This window comes from Canis lupus, chromosome 12, assembly GCF_048164855.1.
Source record: "Canis lupus baileyi chromosome 12, mCanLup2.hap1, whole genome shotgun sequence".
Lineage (NCBI taxonomy): Eukaryota > Metazoa > Chordata > Mammalia > Carnivora > Canidae > Canis > Canis lupus.
Genome location: NC_132849.1, coordinates 64,827,204 through 64,850,155, shown reverse-complemented (window position 1 = coordinate 64,850,155; position 22,952 = coordinate 64,827,204). Strand labels below are relative to the sequence as shown.

The 22,952-nt window shown below is 57.5% G+C and overlaps 1 long non-coding RNA gene across 1 annotated transcript; it reads right to left on the bottom strand.

Moving 5' to 3' along the window:
• Positions 1–1,063: 1,063 nt before the first annotated feature.
• LOC140601844 (uncharacterized) lies at positions 1,064–10,273 on the bottom strand. The gene is made up of 3 exons (XR_012004967.1): positions 9,852–10,273; positions 2,127–2,981; positions 1,064–1,580 (listed from the first exon to the last, which is right to left on the bottom strand). It is a non-coding gene; the product is annotated as an uncharacterized lncRNA (long non-coding RNA).
• Between the last annotated feature and the right edge of the window lie 12,679 nt (positions 10,274–22,952).

Here is a 22,952-nt window from a genome sequence, read left to right as displayed (position 1 = left end):
GGGGCGCCGCTGCAGGCTCAGGACCACATGGAGGATCACGGCCGGCGTGGCGGTTCCCGTCCCAGCTGTGGGACCGTCCCCCGGGCTGCGTACGGCCCACGCTCAGTCCCACCCTGCAGGGTTTGTGTCACGGCGTGCTGTGTGGCCTGAGCGCTGAGCTCCTGAGGGCTCCCCAGGTGATCCCCTGCGCTGCGAGGGTCGGGACCTCGGAGCCGGGACCCTGTACAGCAGAAGGTGAGCGTTCCAAGCTGTGAGTGGGCAGTACGTGGAGGTTTGCAGACGGGAAAGGGAGTCCAGGCTCCTCAACTCGGCTTCGAAGCAACACTTTACGTGGTTACTCGGTGGGGAAAACTGACCCAAATGGAAAGAAATGCGGAAATAATCTAATCACGGCCTGATCAAGCAACACGCTCTACCCCGGCATACGTGCAAACTGGTGAAGTGAGCGGTTAAGCAGGCCGTTAATTTTCAATTTGCAGTTGTAAAGGCTAAAACAAAACCTTTTCTGAGACATTCCCCCAAGGATCTGGAGATCTACAGGAGTCGTGCAAGATTTACAGTCGTGCAAAATGGTAAAGCCTGAGGACCTAAAAGCTGGACCTACCCAAGGAGACAGTCACTACACCCAAATTAATCCATTAAAACAATTTGGTTAAAATATCCAATTACTTCAGTTAAAAATATCAAATCTCCAATAGAATTTTTGGTGGAACTTGAAAAGCTGATTCTAAAGTTCATCCAAAACATACACAGGTTCACCAACAGTATTTTCAGCTAAATGGCATGTGCACGCATTTGGAAGTAGACAAGCTCATTGCTCAGTGCTTAAATTAAAAATTTAAGATGAAAATGTAGATTATTTGTCCTTTTTTTTTGAGTATTGTTCCCTATACTGAGTAATTTTTGCTGTTCTTTAGTTTCCTTCTTGCCTATAAATCTAGTCTGGGAGATTATCTTGTGAAGAAAGGACCCGGCACATCTTACAAGGCAGCGCAGTGCACGGAGCCCGTAGGCACTAAAGTCGTTCTTTCTGAAACCAGAGCATCATTTTTTTTCCAGCACAGCAGAAAATTTATTCTTTGAGAAGACTTGAGACCTGCACAAACCTCTAGCAACATTATCAAGAAACAGAATGGAATTAATTGCATTTTCATATTAAAATTTAACAGCGAGTGAGTTGTTTTTCATTTATTCATTGTTTACGATGAACATGTAGATCCCGCAGACAATTTTCTACAGGAATGTGTGTCACCGAAGTGGGTTCAGGGGCAGCAGGAGGCTGAATACATTCAGATCCACGGAGGAGGTGGAATCAGCTAATGGTAAGAAACCTACCAGGAAGCAAAGACAAACACACAAGTCCAGAGACCTGATTGGCCAAACTTCTAAGTTTAACTTAAAAGTCTTTATTTGGGGGGACTGCGCCCCTCACCCAGTCCACCAGGACTCAGTGGTTGAGTGCCTGCCTTTGGCTCAGGGCGTGATCCTGGGGTCCTGGGATCGAGTCCCACGTCGGGCTCCCTGCATGGAGCCTGATCTTCCCTCTGCCTCTGTGTCTCTCATGAATAAATAAATAAAATCTAAAAAAAAAAAAAAAGGTCTTTTTTATTTCTAAAGCAGTTTTAGGTTCACATCATGATTAAGAGGAGGGCACAGATACTGTCCGCATCCTGTGCTCCCGCTCTGGCGCAGCCGGGCCATTTCCGACGCCCCCAGCACACGGCAGGTTTGTTACAACTGGTGAGAGCTTGTGGACGCAGCACGACCCCGAGCGTGGGCTCCACGGTCATGCTTATGCTGTGGCTTCAGGCAGAGGTGGAGACGGGATCGTACAGGGTGTCTTCACTGCCCCCAAATTCTCTGGGTGCCACAGGACGTCAATTAAAACAAACAACCTTATTTTGTAAGTGTTGCCGAGTCCCGAGGCGGGACGAGTGACGAGCACCGTCCCGGCAATCCCAGAACCCCACGTGTGGTCGTTGCTGGCTCCTGAGTAAGCGGGGTGCGGTGGGGACGCCAGCCGGGGCTTCAGCAGATGGCGCCCGGCCGGGGAGGCGGAGGCAGGGCCCGGGGCTTGGCGGTCACCGGGAGTCTGGGGACGGCTGCTGCCCGGCCCCTCATCTCACCTGAGCAGGTAGGCTGGTGGGGGCCGTGCTGGGACCTCCAGCTGCGTCCGGGCCCCGCCCCTCACGTCCCGGTCCCGCCGTCCGGGGGTCCAGCCGCTGGAGGGGGCGCCTCGTCCTGGCGCAGCAGGACTGATAACGGTTTTCCCTCGGGAACCAGAAGTCTTGCTCCATTTCCTTTGGCTTCTGTTGCTGCTGCCGAGACTCCAGGCCTGCGCCCCTCACCCAGTGCCCCTCACCCCGAAGCTCACCCGGAGCCCCTACTCCATGGGTTTTCTTTGGGCCCAAGTGTTTTTATTCCTTACCCAGGATGTTGGACAGACCTGCAACCCTGGGGATGGGTGGCTCGTGAATCGGCACACGGTGTGTGCGTGTGCATGTGTGTCTGCATGCATGTGCATGTGTGCATGTGCATGTGCACATGTGTATGGGTGTGTGCATGTGTGTATGGGGGTGTGTACATGTGTGTGCATGTGCATGCACGTGTGTACAGATGTGTGCACGCGTGTATATGCACGTGCAGTCACAGCAGCCTAGGCACACGCTCCACAGGCACGGAGGGGAAAGTGGCTTTACTAGAAGTTTGCGTAACTTGATTTTTTCGTATGAATCATGGTGTCACTTGGGTGATCGAGAAGGTGTGTGGATGTCTTAGGACAGAGGCTGATGGTCATGCGCAGACTCCAGCAGCCATCTAGTCTACCTGTCAGGGCGAGCAAGCAGGTGCAGTGACGAAAGTCCTTCCTGCCTTGCGCTTCTCTTCATGTGCAGGCAACAGCAATTTGCAGGTTGAACAGACTGGCATGTGGAGCCACATGAGGAGGTGAAGCTGTGGAGCTGGGCCTGGAGGCTGCACACCTGGGGGGTAGGTGGGTGAGCACCAGGGAGAAGGAGGGGAGGTGAGTACCTGGGGAAGCAGGTAAGCACCTGGGGAGGGCAGGTGAGGACCAGGGAGGGTGGGTGAGCACCCTGGGATGATAGGTGAACACCTAGTGGGGAGGGCAGGTGAGCACCCAGGGAGGGCAGATGAACACCTGGGGAAGCAGGTGAGCAGCGTGTGGGAGCAGCCCGGGTGCAGCACACCACGACCACCACGCTGTGCTCTGTGGGTTCATATTTAGGATTCAACAAGGCAAGTCCTACTTTCAAAGACCCATTATGTGTTCAAAATATGGATTTTCTGTAATAGAAACGTAAGGAATTGTGCCCGCTGTTAGGGGCGGGAGGCTGCCTTCCTGGGCAGCTTCAAGGAACAAGACCGTCAGGAGCTCGAGAACAAGTCACGGACAAAGGCTCCCTGTACAACGTCGTAACAACAGCAACAATCGTGTTAACGCCACAGTGATGATATCCCCAAAAGCAATTGCCCAGAACTTCCTGATGTAGCTGCGGCCACAGCACCTGACGTCGGGACTTCAACTGGTGATAAACAGTGACAAAGAACGTGGGAGCCGGTTCGTCCATGATCATGTGACTTCTAATGAGGATCTCCAGAATTACGAGGATGTGACCCCATAAATAAAATACTATATCGGGGTCTATGTCGGGGCCAGCAAGGGTGAGAGGGACTGGGCTCGCAGCAAAGTCTCAAAAGATGGAGGTGACACTAACACCTGTTCTGTTTCTCGCTTGTCCCCGTGGGCCCACACTGACCGCCACGTGGCACTTCCGTCCCGCCGTGCGGCCGGCTAGGCCCCGCGGAAGGCTCCAGGTTGTCACTTGGACTCCTCTCGCCTCTGCCTCAGTTGTCGTGACGCCCCAACCAGAGCCGCACGCCAGCTCCCCAGCCAGGGCACTCATGGGCCAGCGCACCTCGTGCCGGGACAAGGGGCCGCGTGTCATGCTCACGGAGGCGTCTTCTAACCGTGCTCACTCGGTGCTGAAAACGTGAGACATTTTGCATCAAGACGAGAGGTAGGTGGTGATCTTACCAGTCGCCTTTTTTATCCTTTGGGGATGATTAGTGTCTAATTTCATGAATTAAGTCAAAGCAAGTCCTTGGAACATCGTAACACAGGAGATCGCGCCGACGCACTAGACACACCCCGCGCTTCTTTGTCTTTTTCCAAATGGCATAATGGAAACAGCCCGGCTGGGGGTGTGGGCCCGGGCGGGCGGCAGGCTGGCCTCGGGAGCCGCGGCGTCTCTGTGACGGGGCCGCCCCCACGAGCACGCCGCCCGGCCTCTCTTTGCAGGGAGGCAGGGCCGTGACCTGGGCCCTCTGACGAGCTGAGCTGAGCGACGTCTAGGAGTTCCAGGTCGGATCGGTTGACTCGGAGACGCGGGTCTCTCCTGTCCGCCCTTTGCCCTTTAGCTGGCAGCCGGCAGAAATCTGCAGAAAGACGGTTGTGTTGGGACTGAGTCACCCTGTGGGGTCTGAATGTCGAACACACGTGTCGAGCTGTTGCAAGACAAGGAACACGCTGTGGGCTTCGGGCCTCCCCAGCTGGGGGCTGCGGCGGCCTTAGCTTGCTGGGCACCTCCTGTGTGCCAGGCCAGGTCCCAGGACACCCGTCGTGCTCGGGGCCTCAATCCCAAAGAAGCAAAACCATGACGTAGCTACTGCCGTCACCTGCAGTTGATGCTCCAGGACGCTGGCCCGATGGGGGGAGCTCCGGCCAAAGGACCCCAACTGCCGGGTGTCCCAGAGTCCGAGGATCAACTACGCTGGGCCTCCTTGAGGGAACGTCCCCACCTTCATCCACCTTCCTCTGCACAGTCGCCACATCTGGATCCGTCCCTGCCCCGTAGGGCCGTAAGCCCGTCTGTGCAAACACACGCAGGTGCACGCGGTTCTGCTGTCGAGCAGTAATGAAGCGGCGATTCATTCAACAGATATTTCCCTTTAAAATACGTCTGATGGGGACGCCCCGGTGGCCCAGCGGTTGAGCACCTGCCTTCGGCCCAGGGCGTGATCCTGGGGTCCCGGGACTGAGTCCTGCATTGGGTTCCTTGCATGGAGCCTGCTTCTCCCTCTGTCTGTGTCTCTGCCTCTCTCTCTCTCTCTCTCTCTCTGGGTCTCTCGTGAATGAATAAATAAAATATTTTTTAAAAATAAAATACACCTGATATTCGAAAGCAAACTGTAAGGCAGATGCTGATACTGGTGAGCAGCTACGCGGCTTCCCGGAGGCCGGGCTGGAGGAGGTGGGCAGAGGAGGACTCACAGCGCAGCCTCAGGTCCTGTGTCCGCACCTGCACCGCGTTCCCCGCTGCCATGAGCCGGGCCCACACTGCGTCCTTGCCCCACACCGCCTGTGCAGGGAAGCAGGAGAGTATTGCCTGTCTCCGTTCTCTCCTCCCCGAAATCAGGACGCTTCACTATGCACATCGGCAAGTCCTCCAGCCCTCTTGGCCCGTGTCGGGTCGACCAAAGCCAGGGCGGGTGATCCTGGCCCAGGCTCCCCACCCGAGCACACCTCCCCAGTCTATGACCCCAGGATCCCGCCCGGATGCTCTTGCTCCTACCTCGGGGCGCCCTCCCCTCTCCTGCCTCCCCCCTCAGGGCGCTGGCTCCCAGCTCCTAGCTTCGTGGTTTGCTCCCGCTCTCAAATATCCTCGAGATTTCTCCTTTCCCACTGCCCACAGTGGTCGCTCGCCAAACACTCGTCAGTCTCCTCCGCGCTCAGGCCTCCTAAACGCTCAGCGGGGACGCAGCGTCCGTCTTCGCGGAGCTTGCTTTCCTTGCGGGGAGACAGAAGACAAGCAGGAGAATGCAAAGAGCTGGAGGTGGGCTCCGGCGGGGCGGAGGCAGCGTGCACGGTCGGGAGGTCCGCGGAGCGCAGTTTGGTCCCACTGACCTTTCAGGCCATGCTTCGGCCTCACCAAACCAGCCCACGTCTCTCACCGGGGACACGGCTCAGGGGATGTCTAAGACGCGTCCCTCTTTCCGGTCCGTCCCAGGCCCTCTCTCCACCCTGTGTCTCCGCCGCCAGCCGCCCCTAGCCCTCCCGAAGCTCCCCTCCGGCGCCCTTGCCCTGCCAGCCAGTCCTCCCCTCCACGCACAGCATTCCTCACGGGCCGCGTGCTGCCACTCCGTGGCCACCACGTCATACGTGGCATCTATCACAGACGGAGACCCCTTTGGGGGCAGGCACCGCGGAAGGAGGGCAAGCCCGGGAACCAGGTGCTTGTGCCTGCACTGCAGCCTCATCTCCCACATCCTGAGCATCCCGGTGCAAACCACCGACGACGTGCCCTTTGCATCAGCTTCCTTCCCACTTGGTTAGGGAAAGTCACGGCCATCGTGGGGGGTAGTGGGGACGGTTACGTGACTTTAGAATCATGATTTATGATGGTCGCTGTGTCAGATCCCCACCCCCCTCACAGAACCCAGGCCCGCACATACCGCGCTCCAAATATATCTCCTGTAGACGCCATCAAGGCCTTGGATCCGCAGGGAAGCCTGAAACTGAGCGCGCCTCGTACTCAAAGTCTGCGCTGACCCGTCGCACACGGAGGCCCCGAGGAGACACGGGAGGGGGAGGCAGGGCAGGACACCGCTGGTGGCAACCCTGGGTCTTCCATGGGAAAAGCTCAGGACACCCGGCCTCTGTGATTTCATTACCAGGCGACAAAGAGAAGGTGGTGGTGACGATGCTGATGGGTGTGTGCGGGTTCGGACACAGAGGGGGGCGACAGCCGGCAGCGCAGCGGCTCCTTATGTCCTGAGGAGGCAGAGGGTGGCGGGAACCGGGTGAGGTGGAGGTTCTGGGACACGATGGATGCGATGGTCCCAGTGGCCCGAGACTAACTGGCTAGAGAGTCTACAGGAGACCCTGTGACTGGAAATCAAGGACCTATAAGACAACGCCCTCCGGCCTTTACAGGATCTGGCATTTTATTTATTTTGTTGGAGGAGAGACAAGAGGTTCTTTATAATATTCCAGTAACATTCCAGTAGCTGAGGCCAGAGCTCGGGCTGTGCCCTGAGTGGTGCCGTCGCGCACGTACCCAGTGCTGGGCACTTGCCAGTCCAGCGGGGGATCTCGCGCCGTCCATTCATTAAACGACTCCCTCGGCGCGGTTGGACGATGGGCGGATATTCAATCAACATTTGCTGACGTAGAGAGTATCCGAGTCCAATTACACTCATTCTTTATATTCTATGTTTTACTTTATAACATATTTTAAATACAGCTTCAATCTAACCAAACCAAGTTGTCTTATTATTTCCCGGATATTCCCTGGATTCCCACTAAGACACGGGTGCCCACGCCGTTTTTTTCCCTGGATCGACTCCTTTGGTACCTTTATGCGGATCTCCGCTTCTGGCTCCGTCTTGTCAGGTTTGTTTCTGACCTGACTTCTGACTCCCGAATTCTGCGACTTTGTCCCCAGTCTGCCGGCTTCTCCCCGTGGCGCCCCTGGTTCCGGGCACTGCCCACGCTCGGAGGGCTGCCGCCCAGCTCAGGCGTGTCCTCTGCACCCAGCAGGCAGCGGGCCGCAGCTCTCCTCCAGGCGCCCCCCTCCACCGTGGTCTGCGGCAGCACCACCCGCACCCACTCTGTCGGGAACGTGGCGCTCGTCCTTCGGCTCCTGTCTGCTCTCAGTGCACCTTTTAGGGTGCAGCCATCAGGCCGCGCTCCTTGGCCTCACTAGTGCCCCTTCCCTGCTACCTCCAATATCAGCGCCACGTGGTTCTTCTCGCCTCTTCCCTGAACCCAATAGCATCTGCCTGGGATCCACGCGTTGGGGTTTGTGCCCATAAAATTCAGCCTCTGCTCACTGACCAGACACATTGCCTGGAGCACAAATAAGACCATAGCGAGCATTTGCCAAAAATTGTTTGGCAGGTACCCCCTCGACTGAGAGCAACTCCTCCTCCTTGGCATGGTCACGCAGACTTTTCTGAAGTTCCTGATGCTTACCTGTCCATTCCAGCCTTGGAAACTGTGTTCCACGCACTTCAGTCCACTTATAATTGCCTTCTTCTCCTGACGCTTTCATTCCTGGGCCTTCGGTCCTGCCGTGCTGTCTGCATAGACTGCCTTTTACTCCTTCTGCTGTTCCGTGCACACCTGGGCAGGTCCTACTCCTATTTGGAGCTTAGCCCCAGAGGATTCCCTTTAAAGCCTGCAGCCTTCTCTGTGGCCCATGACAGTTTGTAAATCTCTTTGTACTTGTTTCATCCTATTATAATTAACTGCATATGCGCTTATCTCTCCCACTAGATGGGATCCTGCCTATACCCCACGACAGTGTCATTCGGTATCTATCATTCCTGCCCTAGAGCATTTAAGCCAAACATTTACTGATTGGAAAAGTCGAGTGAAAATTGTATCCACCCCAGATTTTTTAGGGGGATAACATGAGGTAATGTTTACAAACATGACTTAAAACACTTAAAACTATTTTATAAGTGTTAGTGATAATGTCGATGTGATATTGACATTATGATGGTGGTGATAGTAATGGTGGTGATGGTGGTGGTGGTGGTGATGGTGATGTGAGGGTGATGATGGTGATGATGGTGATGTTGGTGATGGTAATAGTGATGATGGTGATGACAGTGATGATGATGGTGATGGTGATGATGGTGGTGTTGTTGGTGATGGTGATGATAGTGATGTTAATAGTGATGATGGTGATGATGCTGATGGTGGTGTTGATGATGATGATGGTGATTATGGTGATGGTGATGATGGTGATGATGGTGATGGTGATGATGGTAGTGATATGAGGGTGATGATGGTGGTGTGGGTGATGGTAATAGTGATGATGGTGATGACAATGATGGTGATGGTGGTGATGGTGATGATGGTGGTGATGATGGTGTTGGTGAGTCAGCCGGGGGCAATTATAGAAGCTGAAGCCCAGAAAACAGCAGATCAATCCTCTCTGAATAGTGGCACTGACAGTGTAGACAGAGAAGAAACTAACACGAGGTCAGAGGAGGAGTCCCACCGAAAGGGACACCCTTAGAGAGGGAAAGCATGAGTGGAGAAGTCAAGTCAGAAATGAGACATATTCCATTTGAATTTGACAATAAGACCCCATTGTTTAGCTGACTAACAAGCACATTCTTTGTTCAGGCTGCATTTGCAATAACTGAACATTAATAAAATGTCTACACCAGAAATTTATTGCACTCTCTGAGGGCACGGGTAGCATCTGGCTTATATCCCCCTCACCTGGCCAATATTTGACATGTAGTAAGTCTTTGACTTACACTTTTTTTTTTTTTTAATGAAAAAAAATCAGATGGGCAGCACAAGGGCTACTTCCTAGGTGATTTGTCTTATAATTAGCTTTTCTATGCCTGAATATCATCCCGTGTTGGTATAATAAGATTTTCTGTGGAACATAAAGTTGGTTAGATTTTGTGTTCCTTGAGCCAAGGCATGGCTTTGTAAAAATAAATATGTATTAAGCAAAGTAACATGTAGTGATAATTGATCCCTGACAGAGGTTGTGTTTTCAATTAACTGGATGAATGAAGCTTGTTGTTTATGTGATAGTTGGATGAATTCGCATCCTGGCCTCTTTCTCGTCTGTTCTGACCCTCCTCCCTCACCTCTCCTGCCTCCTTCTCCCTGTTTCTCAGAGCAGGGAATTTTTATCTTGGTTAGTGGAATTTAAAATGCTGATATTTCACTTCTGGGTCTCAAGAAACCCTACAGCAACGATCATGTTTTAGATAAATGAAATGTAGCAGATGTTCAAATTGGTTAAATATGCAGTACATGGGGGTTTTAGGGCAGAAAAACCAAGGCACAAGAATATTACCTATGAAAAGCCGTGACGGTGAAATATCGCAACAGCCAGGGCAGATGCAGCCACGGAGGGCTTGCGGGGCGCGGCGAGAAGGCGGCCTAGGGTGCGCGGGACCTTGGCTGGCTCCAAGCTGGGAGGTGAAAGGACAAAGAGGTGCCCCCCAGCACTTTCCTCCAAACCCGGACTCTCAGGCGTTGACCTGTGGGTGCTCAGTCTCGGCCACTGTCCCGCGGCCTCAGCTCACGCCTCCGTGCCCCCGCGACCTTGGCTCTCTCCGCTCCCCTCCCCTCGCACATCGGCTTGGCCAAGCCACCCTGCGGGTCCAAGGCCTCACTTGCAGAAACACGGATGTAGAGAAAGCAGCCCGGCTGGCCCAGGTCGCCCCTGCCCGCGACCGCTGCTCCTCCTCCGGGGCCTGATTTGCCTCCGGCGGCCCCTCCGGCAGCCTCCCCCCCCCCCCCCCCCCCCCCCGCCCCCGAGAGCCGCAGGAGTTCCCGCGCCCTCCACTCCCGGGAGAAGCAGCGCCGCTGGGTCACCAGCACCCTTGCCCCCACCCCGCCGCGGGCTGGGCAATTCCTCCGGCCTTGGGCGCAGCCAGTCTGTCCTGTTCCACCCGCTCAAGGACATCCTCCCGCCCCGCACCCCTTCTACTTCCTGAAACATGAGTTTTGCTCATTTTTGGATAATCCCCATCCACCTACATAAATACTTTTCCTTGTCTTTAAAATAAAGCTTCGATTACACGTAGCCCTGAGACCCGGCCCCGTCCTCTACCTCCTTTCAGCAAAACTACCCTGAGGATCCACCCGTTGGCACTGCCTCCCAGCCCTCCCCTCATCTCTCTCCTCCTCCGGGACCCCACCTCTACACCCCCAGAAGTGCTCCTCACGCCCCTGGAGCACCTCATGGCACCATACCCAGCAGAGAGGCTTTAACCCCCACGTCCCGGGCACGTCGGCCGCATTGCACCCCGTGTGCCAACCTGCCCGGTGTGGGCCCTTCTCCCACTCGCCCTCGGGGCCTCACCGCCTGGGCCCACTCCATCCCCGCCACCGTCCTGCTCCTCCTGGCCTCCCTCCTCCTGGTGTCACCGGGGCTCACCCACCCCCTCTTGTCTCCGGGCTCTAGCTCACGAGCCAGGGGACAGTCGGGCCCAGCCCAGCCTCTGCTGGCGCCGAGCTCAGCCGCCCACCCGCCTGCACACACAGACCCACACTGACTTGGACCCCCAGCCACCACCCGCCATGCCCGGTCTCTCAGGTCACACCCGCCCGGTGTCTTCCCGGTCTTTCCATCCCGATGGACCTGCCGAAGTTCCCGCCGCTCCACATCCCCTGCTCACTCCCCCGTGCATATTCAACACGATCACTTCGACTATTTAGCACTCACACGGTTTCACCCATTTACCATGTTTTTGTTTGTCTTCTTTAAGGAGGGCAGGAATATTTTTTCTCCTTTGTTCATTTAGGAATTTTTTAGTTCTTAAAGAGAAGTGCCTGGTACAGAAAATCTCCTCCAGCCAGCTTTCTTGAGTTAAGGAATTCACGGATGCCTGGCACACAACGGTGCGTGACTGAGGCAAGACGGCAGGGCAGGCGGCCCTCGGGTCATGTTCGGAAAGGTGACAGGGCAGGTGCAGGGCCAGAGGGTTTCTGAAGCAGAAACTTTAGTTCTTGACAGCTATTCAGCGACTCTGTAGGCTGATTTTTTTATTTTTAATAGGGAGAAAAGCACAGATAAGCATCTTTCTTCATGCGGTAGACAGTCTAGGTTTAATTAGCTGCAGTCAGAGGTGACAGGGACCCCATCTTCAGTGTTCCCAAGGCAGCCCGTGGGAAGACAGGTTTGGTGGCGGACGACCCTCCGCTGGTATTTGGGGCTTTTGTCACCGACTCTGCTGTGTACGGTTCCACGTTTTCATAGAGGAGTCACATGTTTTCACGAGCACACCCCCCCCGCCCCCCCCCGCCCCCCCGCTGGGAGGCTTGTCGTGCTTCCCCGGGGCCTCGGGCCTCTGCGGCCCACGCCAGCACTCGGTAAGCGAGCCGGTCCAAACGTGGGCTGTCGGCAAGTTTGTCTGAGGACACAGAACAAGCAAAGACTTGGCAGGAAGAGTGGGACACAAAGCCGCGGCATCATCCCGGGTCATGAGCCGCAGGATGAGCCTCTCAGGCCTGGTTTTGATGAGGACTTGGCCCCGTGCTCCCACGGCTGCCCTGTCCGGCGGCTGCTGCGTGGCGCTCGCCAATGCCGCTTGATGATGGACTCGCCCAGAAAACTGCTCAACTTTTTTCTTTACCGAGTCTGGACCTTCCTCAGAGAGGCTTTCTTACGCTTTTTCTTTCTTGAAAAGAGAAAAAGAGCCAAACATCTGCGCACCAAATGCCCAGGGCCTCCGGGCGTGTCCAGGGGGTGGCCGCCCTTGGCACCAACAGGCCACCGGCTCGTTGGCTTGGCAAAGGCTCTGCGGGCCTCCCTGAGTCCGGGGGGACCTCGGCCCCCGGGGAAGCATCAGAGCTGCTCGCAGGGCGACCATGGGACACGGCTGTGAGTGGCTCCCTGAGGCCGACGCTGACCCGTGGGGCTGGCCGCCCGCCCGAGGCCCCAGGACGGACACTGGGCTGCGTGATAGGAAAGCTTGGGTGCATCTGCCGGTCCCGCGCTGCAGGAGCCGCCTCTGGGCAGCCACGCCGTCGTGGGGAGGGAGGTCTGAGCCCGTGGCTATGGCGGCAGGCGTCCGGCTGGGGGCAAGTCCCCACTGTGCTGCCCTGAGAGCCAGGCATGTTGGCCAAGTGTCGAGAATGGATCCCACGGGAAGGCGGCAGCTGTTTGCTGGCGGACGTGTGGCGCCTGTCACGGGTGATTGCCCAGAGCTTCGTTTTCTGCTGATTAGCTCATCATTGTGTTGTTTTTTACCTGCTCTGCGTTCAAGACAAAAAAGAGGACAAACGGCGTGGTGAAGAGCCACGTTCCCAAGGTCACTGGCCACACTGACCCCGCACCTGGGGACCGTCTGCCCTGGCCTCTGACGCCTGCAAGGATGGTGTTGCCTGGTGGGCGGCTCCTGCACAGCGTCCTTCCAACACCTGCTCCCGTCAGCCCCTGGAAGTCATGGAGGTGTGGGTGCAGCTGTCAGGGCTAGGGTGGGTGGCTGTTGTTCGGGTGCATCTGGTGCCAGGAGCCGGGTCCTCACTGCTGCCCATGGGCGGCCCACTTGGCATCCATGGGGCCTGGAATGTGCACACCCCCTGGCGCAGGGCTGGCTGGCCTGCAGAGCCGCAGCTCTTGCCCAGCATCTTCACCCTGCACCTGGGTGGCCCACACGGTCCACAGCGTGTGTCTGTCCGTGTGCAGGTGTCCACGGGCCTGCGCACTATGCTGACATTGATGTGGGAGCCAGGCTCTGTGGGCAGGGGCGGCGTGACACTCACACGCCGGTGTGACACCTGGCGTCCAGGCTCCTGCACGACGCTCGCTGTGTGCCTGGTCCCCGCCAGCACGAGCACAGATCTCATTCCTCCTTCCGGCTCCGACGTGCGCCCTGAGGAGAGCGACTGTCAGCAGCTGAACGCTGATGTCCAGGTGCGGGAAGAGGAGAAGCAGCTCAGAAACAAGCCTCGGGTTGTTTTTACTCCGTCTTCTGGGGCTGGAGCTCCACAGGTCGGACACCCGCCGGGCGGAGCTCTTCTATTGATTCATTCACTTTAATGGCTTGACTCTTATGTCCGATGCCTAGTGTCTCGTTGGTGACGGCACAACCGGTCACAGGTCAGGACAGCAAGGCCCGGCAGCGACAGGACACCCCGGGGGCATGGGACAGTTCGCACCCGGGGGACCCTCCCGCCCTGGGACCCAGCGCCGAGGGGACATCGAGGCCCAGGGAAGAGGAGCAGCTGGGACGGAGACGCCTCCAAAAATCACGCGCACTTTGTGGCGTTTTCAGACAATTTCTCTGAATTGTAGTTTAATGTAACGACAGAGAATGTAGCTCGGGCTTTCCAGTAGTTATTGCCCCAATTGCCGCGTGCCCCGCCCACCCCGTGCAGCACATGCCGGCGGGGCCTCCGAGGTACTGCGGCTTCCCGGCGGCTCTGCACGACTCGGCGGCCGACCCAGCGCCGGGAAAGGAGAAGCCGCGTCTCCCAAACGGGTGAGGAGGTCGGTGCCAGACGGGCCAGCCCGAGGCGGCCGCGTGGGGCTGCGGCCTCTCGCCGCCAGGAGCGCGCGGCAAACAGCGGCTCCAAGACGCATGCGCCCTGCGGCTGCTGCACGGGCTCGGGACACCCCTGGGCGGGGTGGGGGCGGGGTGGGGGGGATGGGTGGGGGTGGGGGCAAGGCGGGGACACACCTCCCGGAGAAGGGAGGGCAGGGCCCTGGACGAGGACCTGAGGTTGGGGCAGTAGAGGTTCAAGCACGACAACAACCACAGTAAAATCCGGAGGCTCCGACGGCGCAGAGGACACGGCGACGCCCCCAAGTCCCCAGGGACGCAGCCCCCCTCCCGCGGCGCCCCGGGACTGTGTGCGGGGGCGGGGCCTACCTCTGGGGCGGGTCCTACCATGGGCGGGGCGGGGCGGGGCCTACCGTCGGGGCCTACTGTCGGGTGGGGGCGGGGCCTACCGGTGGGAGGGGCGGGGCCTACCACGGGCGGGGCGGGGCCTATTGTCGAGGCGGAGATGCTCTGCTTTGCATCAGACGCTCCACTCTCACCTTTCATGGAAAGGGTATTTTCTTTCGGAAAACAAATGGAAGGGTCAGAAGAGAGGATAGAGTTACGGGCGGGCCCTAGGGTGCCCCCGACATGGCCCGCCCCCTCCCCGTTCTCCCCTTCCCTCTCTCTTCTTCCCTTCTCCTTCCCCCTTCGTCCCCTCCGGTCCCCCTCCCCGCCTCCCCTCTTGCTGCCATCCTCACCTGAGCACTTTACCTGGATTTCCAGGGCTCCTTGGCATCGCTGATGAGACCCAACTGCAATGCAAGGGTTTTGCCAAAACGCCAATGCCTGTGAGTCTGAGTTACCAGGTCACCGAGCAAACTCGTCTATGCACCCGCTGAATCACCCCGCAAGCACCGGGCAGGTGCCCGCCGTGAGCTGCTGGGCCCTGGCCTCAGGCGTCGCCCCTCCTGACCCACTGTGGCTGCTGCCATCATCACGTCCCGGGACCCGTGGCCGTGACACCCTCGTTAATGTTCCCCCCGAGAACTTTCCATCTCTTCCTCTTCCAACGTCCTCACTCAGCACCTCGCACGAGCCTCTCGGAATAGTTTCCCTTTCCTGACAGATGCTGTTTCGCCCCTTGTTTCAAAGGCAGCGGTCCTGCATAGGAAAGCCGGGCCTTTAGGACGGAGATCGGGTCAGGGTGACCTCCAGCCCTGCTGGCGACCCTGGGACAGTCTCAGCTGCCTAAGCCGACGTCCCGGGTGAGACATTTGCACACAGACATTCGACGTCACATCAGGACCCTGTGAATACTGCGTGGAAAGCCGTGGCCATCGAGGCCTGAGTTCACCCTCATCATCCTATTCACGCTAACCCAGAATGCTAATCTCACTGCCTTTTTCAACTCAAAAACTTTCCATTTAATTTTAGTTTAAAATGCTGCCTTTTCCATGAAGTGACCGAAAATACCACCAACCGAAAATCACGTCGACCTAATTTGAGGTGTGATGGCACTTGGCACCCAGCTAATGCGCTCAGATTCTGTGCGTTGTGGAGCCAAGCCACCGGCCAGTCTGGTGTCCATGGGAGGCGGTGACCCCGGATCCCAGCCAAGCCACCCACGCTCAGCGCAAGTCTGCAGAGGCGGGGTCCTCCCGTACACAGGGAGTTAGGGGGAGCACGGATGTGGAGGCGGGGGCTTCTCGCCCACTGAGAAGAGAAGATCCCTGATGTGGGCAAATAGCGGGCAACTTTGAAACTCAGCATGGATTTTATTTATACCCAGGGTCTCGTTACCCTGCGTGGAATCATCTCAGGAGGCATCGGCAGTGGAGGCCATGGCCCTGAGGGGAGGCTGTTCGATGCAACATTCTGAAGATAGTTGCATGCTTTCCCACACTGTCTATGCCAGAAAACATAGAAATAACTCTGGAGCAACTTTTGAAATTAAGCCCGCGCCATTCCTGATTGCAGAGAATTAAAGGCACGCTGTCCATCTGCAAGGAGAAATAAATCGGGGCGACTCTGGGACGAGACGTCCTGTAACCTGTCATGGCAGCAGGTAGCGTGATGTGTGACCCTCACGGCGACGTGGTCTCAGGTGCCCCCCGGCCCTGGCCCATCACCGTCTCAAGCAGCAGCAGGTCCGGACTCGGAGGTGAACAGCTGTGGCCAGCACCCAACACACACTGGGTCCCGTGAACGTCTGCAGGACGAGTGTTGCCGGAACCACGAGGAGCAGCAGGTGCATTTGTAGCTCAGGTCACGGGACAGGGGAGGTGTGAAATGTCACGGGGAAGCTGTGTTCTTTGTTATTTTAATGGCAGAAAGATGACGAGGATCTTCTCCACCCTTACGTCCCTCCGGCCGGGAAGATGGGACGTGCCCTTCCTGTTGGGCCATCCCCGTTCTGCGCACATCGCTCGCTGCTCTTGGCACATGTCTTGTCGGACGCGAGGCTCACTTGCCTGTGTCAAGTCTCCCAAGATGAATGCGATGCTTCCTGGGAAGCGTCACGGCAATCATGTCCTGCTCCGAGGGACGCAAGTCCCCCTCATCCAGCTGCTGGGCTGGCAGGGAAGAGGAGCTGCTCCTACCACACTTAGCATCCCATGTGGTCTGAGGGGCCTGAGGAGCCCTCTGGTGACCAGTGTCCTGGCGCCCGCCGGGGTGCATGATGGCCGGCGTCCCCGGGACAAGCTGACCCTGAAAATGACGCAGCTGCCAGGCAGGAGCTCCCGGGGCCCCTGCCAGACTGCACAGTGCTCCCCAGCGAGCCTGGAGGCGGCGACCTTGCGGAGGAGCCCGTGAGGAGCTCCGCAGGTGGGGAAGGCAGCCTGGGGTGTGCCAACGGGGCTCACCCGGACTGACGGCATCAGGTGCCCACGCTCAGAGCTTTCCCAGGGACGGTGGCAACACGGAGGCTCACGGGTACAACCAAAACTGATTGTCGGCTCCAGGCCACAGAATTTACTGTCTTTGTGTGTCATGAAACACCCACTTGTGCCGGGGTGTGGATGCGGGGTGAGGAGAGTTGGCCTCCCGTCGGTGCTGCTATCGTGGAAAATGACACAGACATGAGCTCTTGCCTCCAAGGGAAATAGAGGGCGTCAGGGACGGGCCCAGGCCCCTCGCCCTGTCTCCTCAGTCGGAGCTGGCCCGTGACCCGCTCAGCCCTCCCTCCCGGCCTCTCCTCTAACCGCACGGAATTCTACTCCATCTTCTTGATGCGTTTTGTACATGACCTGACAATAGTGTCGAGGACTGAAGCGTTTTCTGTGGTCGGCACAGAAGCAGAGAAAGTGCGATGGAGACGCACGGACCCGCGGACTTGGGACTTCGCCTTCGCAGGCGTTCCAAATCTTCTCATGGGGCTTTCTGTGACCCGGGAGCTCTGGCCCCTGGCGACTGGGCACACGTACAGCAGGTCGTTCTTTCCGGAGAAAAGCTTGGGTCACTGAGCCCTAGGACGTTGTGATTAGAAGGGGTGCTAGGGACGATCGTCCGAACGCTACGCCCGGGAGCTTCGACAGTGTCTGGATGCCTCCCGTGAAGGCCTTCTCAGAGGAGGACCCTCTGCCCACCTGCCGGAGGGTCGCCCGGAGTCTTGTCAAAATTCCCCTTCTGTGTGTCCACCCAGGATTCCCGTCGCTGGAAGCTCGATCATCCGCAGTCACAGGGAGGGGGCCACGCAGCCCAGATGGAAGGACCGCAGAGTGAGGCCGTCAGAAATGTTACAAAGGTGCACTCAGAACAGTTAGGAGGGAAAGAGGGAAAGAGGGAGAGAAAGGAAGAAAAGGAAAGAGAGAGAGAACGGTTGCATCTGCAGGAAGTTGTGGCCCCCGTGACCTAGCAACCCCGTGACCCCGCAACCCTGCAGTACAGCCTGGATTTGGGGCAGCAGGGGAGGGTGTCCACCCTGAGGGGACAAGCCCGCCGCTGCTCGTGAACCGTGATGTTTGTCTGCATCCCTGCTGCCGTTTCTGCCTTGGGCAGGGCGCGTCTGGGCACGTCCCCGAAATGCCCGCCCGCAGCCTGCAGGGACAGAGGCTGTGCTGTGCTTCACCCTCCTGCCCTTACTTTGCAGGTGCAACTTGGGGTCTGATTTTCCTCGCTCCCGCGAGACGGATCAGTTACTGCAACTGCCGTAACCCCAAGTGGGAGCTGAAGCAGCTTGGATGCTTGTGTGAAAGACTCGGGCCTCATGCTCTTAAACGCTATGCCGGGAGACTGTGAAGTGGAGGGGAGTGGTAGGAGCACAATGTGGGTAGCAGGGACGCACGCATCGGAGCCCCATCTGTCGTCCCAGCGAGCGATGAGGCCAGATTTGTCATTTAGCTTCTAAAGTCTAATAATCACCAAATGTTTAACCAGACCCCTTGGCTGGCTCCCCCAGCGGGACACGCAAATGCGATCCAGCAGGGAAACGGGACGGTTCTCTCATTGTCACGACAAAACCCGCCGTCTGTCTGTCTTCATCCTTCCGAGAGATCGCGCTGAGCCATCACACGGTTGCCTCGCTTTTCCCCAACATCCCGAACCTGCGTCAGACACGCCCATGAGCGTGTCCCCGTGGGAACAGAACACGGAAATCTGCACATGTAGGAAGAGTGTTGGAGGGAGCCAAGCTACAATATGAGCTATTTGTCCTGGAGATGCAAACACATTCGTGTTGCTGGGGACGGTGGCTGCTTGCTGGTAAATCCAATATAAATTTGCCTACAGGACAATTGAGACGCCCCTTATTTGCTGCCATTTAGGTTTTTTTTTTTTTAAGATTTTGTTTATTTATTCATGAGAGACCCAGAGAGAGAGGCAGAGACACAGGCAGAGGGAGAAGCAGGCTCCATGCAGGGAGCCCTGATGCAGGACTCGATCCCGGGACCCCGGGGTCATGCCCTGGGCCAAAGGCAGACGCTCAGCCCCTGGGCCCCCAGGCGTCCCGCCGTCTTCCTCTCTGTACGTGGATCCAAGTTCAGGCTCCGACGCTTTCCCTTCTCGCCGCAGAACTTCCTCTAACACTTTCCCTGGCGCGGGTCAGTTTTGTTTGTTTGGCAAAGCCGTCGTGTGTCCTCACTTTGGAGGGATGATCCCGCCTGCTACAGGATTCTAGGCTGGCCGCGTTTTCTTCAACGCCTCAAAACCCTCCCTCAATCTCTCCTTGCTTGTGCGGCCTGTGAACGGAAGTCTGGAAGAATTCTCATCTGTCGTCCTCTCGGCGAGGCACGTTCACCCCTGTTCAGGCTGGTGCACGACCTCGGGTGTGGGCAGGAGGGTGGGGGGCGCTGGGGTCACCCCAGGCTGGTGCACGAGCTCCCTTGAAGCAGGGCGGCCCCGGGGAAGGCCGGGGAGGGCGGGAGGGTGGGCAGCGCCCAGGGACGTCTTCCGTTCCCCCGGGGCTGTGGCCTGGCAGGAGGGCACAGGTGCTCTCAGGTGCATCCCCCTGCTGTGGGGCCGGGCCCTGGCATTGGGCAGAGGCGGGCGCTGCGCCCGGGGCTTCCGCGGGGGGACCTGTTGCTCAGGGAGGGAGCCCACAGGTGTGGGCCCTGGGGAGGGGACAGCTTAGGCCCCTGCCCGAGGCGCGGGCGTGTGGGGGCAGAGCCGGATTCGGAGCCCAGTGCCTGTCGCCTTCTATCACGTTACCCTTCAGCACAGAGTCTGACTTTCCAAAGAGGAATTAAGTTGAAATCCTCTCGGTCAAGGTCACGAACGCCTGTGTCGTAAACCAGCTTTTAGAAAAGAATAAATAAAGAGCTCCCAGCAGGCAGCAGGCTCCAGAGCGCGGCCTCACCAGGCCTGGACCAGCAAGGCGTTCTCAGGACTCTCTGTCCCTGTTTTAATCTGATTCGGGATCAGTAGGATGTTGCATGGCTTTTGTCACGTGCTTACTGGTTGCTTGTACTCCTTTGATGAGGTATCCGTTCATCTCTTCGACAGTTTCTTAAAATGAAGAAATATTAAAGACCATAGGGACTTGGCATTCTGGGAGGGTGGCGGCACAGACCTGACGCAGCCTGGCATCCCGCCCGGAGGCGCGTGCTCCGCGGAGCAGGAAACGTGTGCCGTTCGTGATGCAGGAGATGGAGGGACAATCCACGTGCAGGGCGCTACCCCCATGCGACAGAGGGGCGGCCGGGCCGGGAACAGGCGCAAACGCTGGGAAGCAACCCGCACACAGGACCCTGCAGCCAACGGCATCTTGGAAGGGAGGATCCTGGGGGCGCGGATCGGATCTCCCAGAGCTGCTGTGAGGACGGGGCCCTGGCTCGGGCGGGAAGAGATGTGCAAGCTCACTCGTGATTTGGGAATCGTGTTACAGGCGGCGTGAAGGGCCGCGGCCACCCAGCTAACCGGGCCGGAAGGAAGCCAGTGTGGCCTCGGGGGAGGCCTCGGGGGCACCACCTCCGCCCCACGGCCCTGGGGGACTGGAAGCTACTGCAACCCCTTTTTGGGAATATTTGGAGACATTTATCAAAGCCGCAGAAGCATTTATGTTCTGATTCACCAACCCCCTTGGGGACACTTTCCCTGAAGCTTCATCTCCAAATGTAGAAAACGCAAATGCACGCGTGCTCACCGTTTTATTTTCTTTCCCCATTGCCGCCCCGAAACTGCCGCATAGCGCCCACAACGTCGATGTCCCCGCGCCAGTGTGGTGGGGCAATCACACGGCACCACACGGCGGAATGCCGCGTCGCTGCAAAGGACACACGCCGGGCAGCTCTCCGTGAGGTGGCATGAGGTCATTTCCAGGAGGTGTGGCTAAGCAGCGAGGAGCACGGGGCGTGCAAACAAACGCAAGCAGCACAAGCAGCCCAGGGCTGCTGGCCCGGAGGGGTGGGGTCCCGCAGCGAGGGGAGCAGGATGGGGAAGCCCCCGGAGGGTCGCTTCTCTCAGTAGATGTGGCTTCTGTCCCAGCCAAGACTCGTTTCCACTTCCTGCCTTGTTTGCGGGGCCGCATTTCCGCCGTCGAGGGCCCAACAAGCAGATCTGCACAGGGTCTGAGCAGTAAGCACAGGCCCCGCCACTCGCGGGGGACCCGGAGCTCGCTGCCACGGGGTGCCAACACGCGGGGTCCCCCGCCAGCGGTCCTGGTTACCCTGAGCTCCCCAAAGTAAGGCCCCCGTGTGAGAACGGCTGTCTACGACACCTGCCCCGTCCTCTCACACCTGGAGCCTCTCTCGGCGGCAGTAACCTGCACCCCTCCCCTTGGAGCTTAAGGTGAGCTCCTCTGCACCCCGACCCGAGGCTCCGCCAGCCGGGCCCTGGCGCTGTCCCTACCGGCGAGCGGTGGCACCTGCATGGGGCCCGCGCGCACCTGCTCCACACGCCCCGCACGCCAGCAGGTGGTTCGCTCTCGGTGTGAGGCTGCTGGGTCTCGTCCGCACTCCCTCTAATTCTTCAGCTTCTCTTTCAGGGCGTAGCGCCCTTGTTTGCAATGAAGAATTATATTTTCTTCCAATGGTGTTTTCCCAGCATAAAAAATTGTCACAAAGGGTTAATGTAATATTTGGATTTTTTTAAGGGTAAGAAGTAACAGAAAACTGAATACTTATGACGCGGGAGGAAGATATTCAGAGCTTGAGTGAAAGCCGGGAGGTTCATGAAATAGGGTCACGCCCTTCGTGTCATCTGCTCAGTTATCAGACTGGATCGAAACCTGGCCATGCTCCGAGGTCCTCTTCTGCAGACCCGCGCAGAGGCGGGAACTGATCGCAGACAAGATCTGCCCGGGCCGCGAGGCCCTTGGGCAACCCGGCCGGGGTAGTGAGAACGCGCGCTGTCCAGGGACAAAACTGGCTCTGCCTCCTTGCCGGGGACATGATTTCACCCCGTGCCACTTGCCTGAACCCGCGGCACTTCTCCTGATCCATACACGTGACACAGCTGTCATTGCCTCTCAGCCGTGACCCTGACTGCTCAGGCCGGGAGGGAACCCGAATCACACGTCGCCGCGTAGCACTCCTGCCCGGGCGGGTACCTGACACGCCAACAGATCACCAGACTGACGATGGGAGCGGATGAATCCGTCCACAAACAATGAATGGATTCATCGGCGGAGCTCGGTGCTGCCCTCCACACTCTCCACGATTTCTGACTCCTGACGAGCAGCAGGCCCAGGCCTGTGCTCACCAACCAAGGGGGAGCAGCTGTCCCATTTGGGGGGGCCACGGAGAAAGAGGCCCCTCTCGGCTACCGCGTCTTATTTCAAAAACGCAGTGTAGCCTGGTTCTTCGTCGCCCCCACACCCAGAGAGCTTCAAAACACCACTTTAAGAATAATCACCGACACAACAGCAGTAAAGCAATGCACAGGACTGGGTGTTATGCTATGTGTTGGCAAATTGAACTTCAATGAAATAAGTAAATAAATAAAAATGCACAGAAAAACAAGTTAGTAATGACGAAAAAGATACCATGAACCAGGACAAATGACATCTTCCAGAGCGGCTCCAGCACACCGGGGGGCAGAAAGAGCCTGGTGCTGCAGAGGGCAGGAGGGGCCACTGCCCGGCGCCGCGAGGTGAGCCCCCGACACCCGGCCGCGCTCATCACAGCACCCCTGCGGGAGGGGCCTGTCTTTCCTTAGAAGCCTGCAAGTTGCAAGTCAAAACTGTACTTAGTTTGAAGAGAAACCCTGGATAGTCCCCATTTTTTTTTTTTTTTTGGTCAAAAAAAAGGGAAATTCTTGTTAGAAATCAGGAAAAGAGAAAGAGAAAAACCAGTAAATTCATGGTATCTAGCAAAAAATGTGAAGGAATGAGGATATGGAAAAATAATTATGATTTTAAGGACCGCTGCTTCTTCTTTTCCAACTTCCTCTAAAATTCACATCATTTTCTGGGGCTCCCGGGTGGCTCGGTCCCATAGGCCTCCGGCTCTTGTTGCAGCTCAGGTCCCGATCTCCACGTGGTGGGATCGAGCCCCATGCCGGGCTCCACAGTCAGCTGGGAGTCG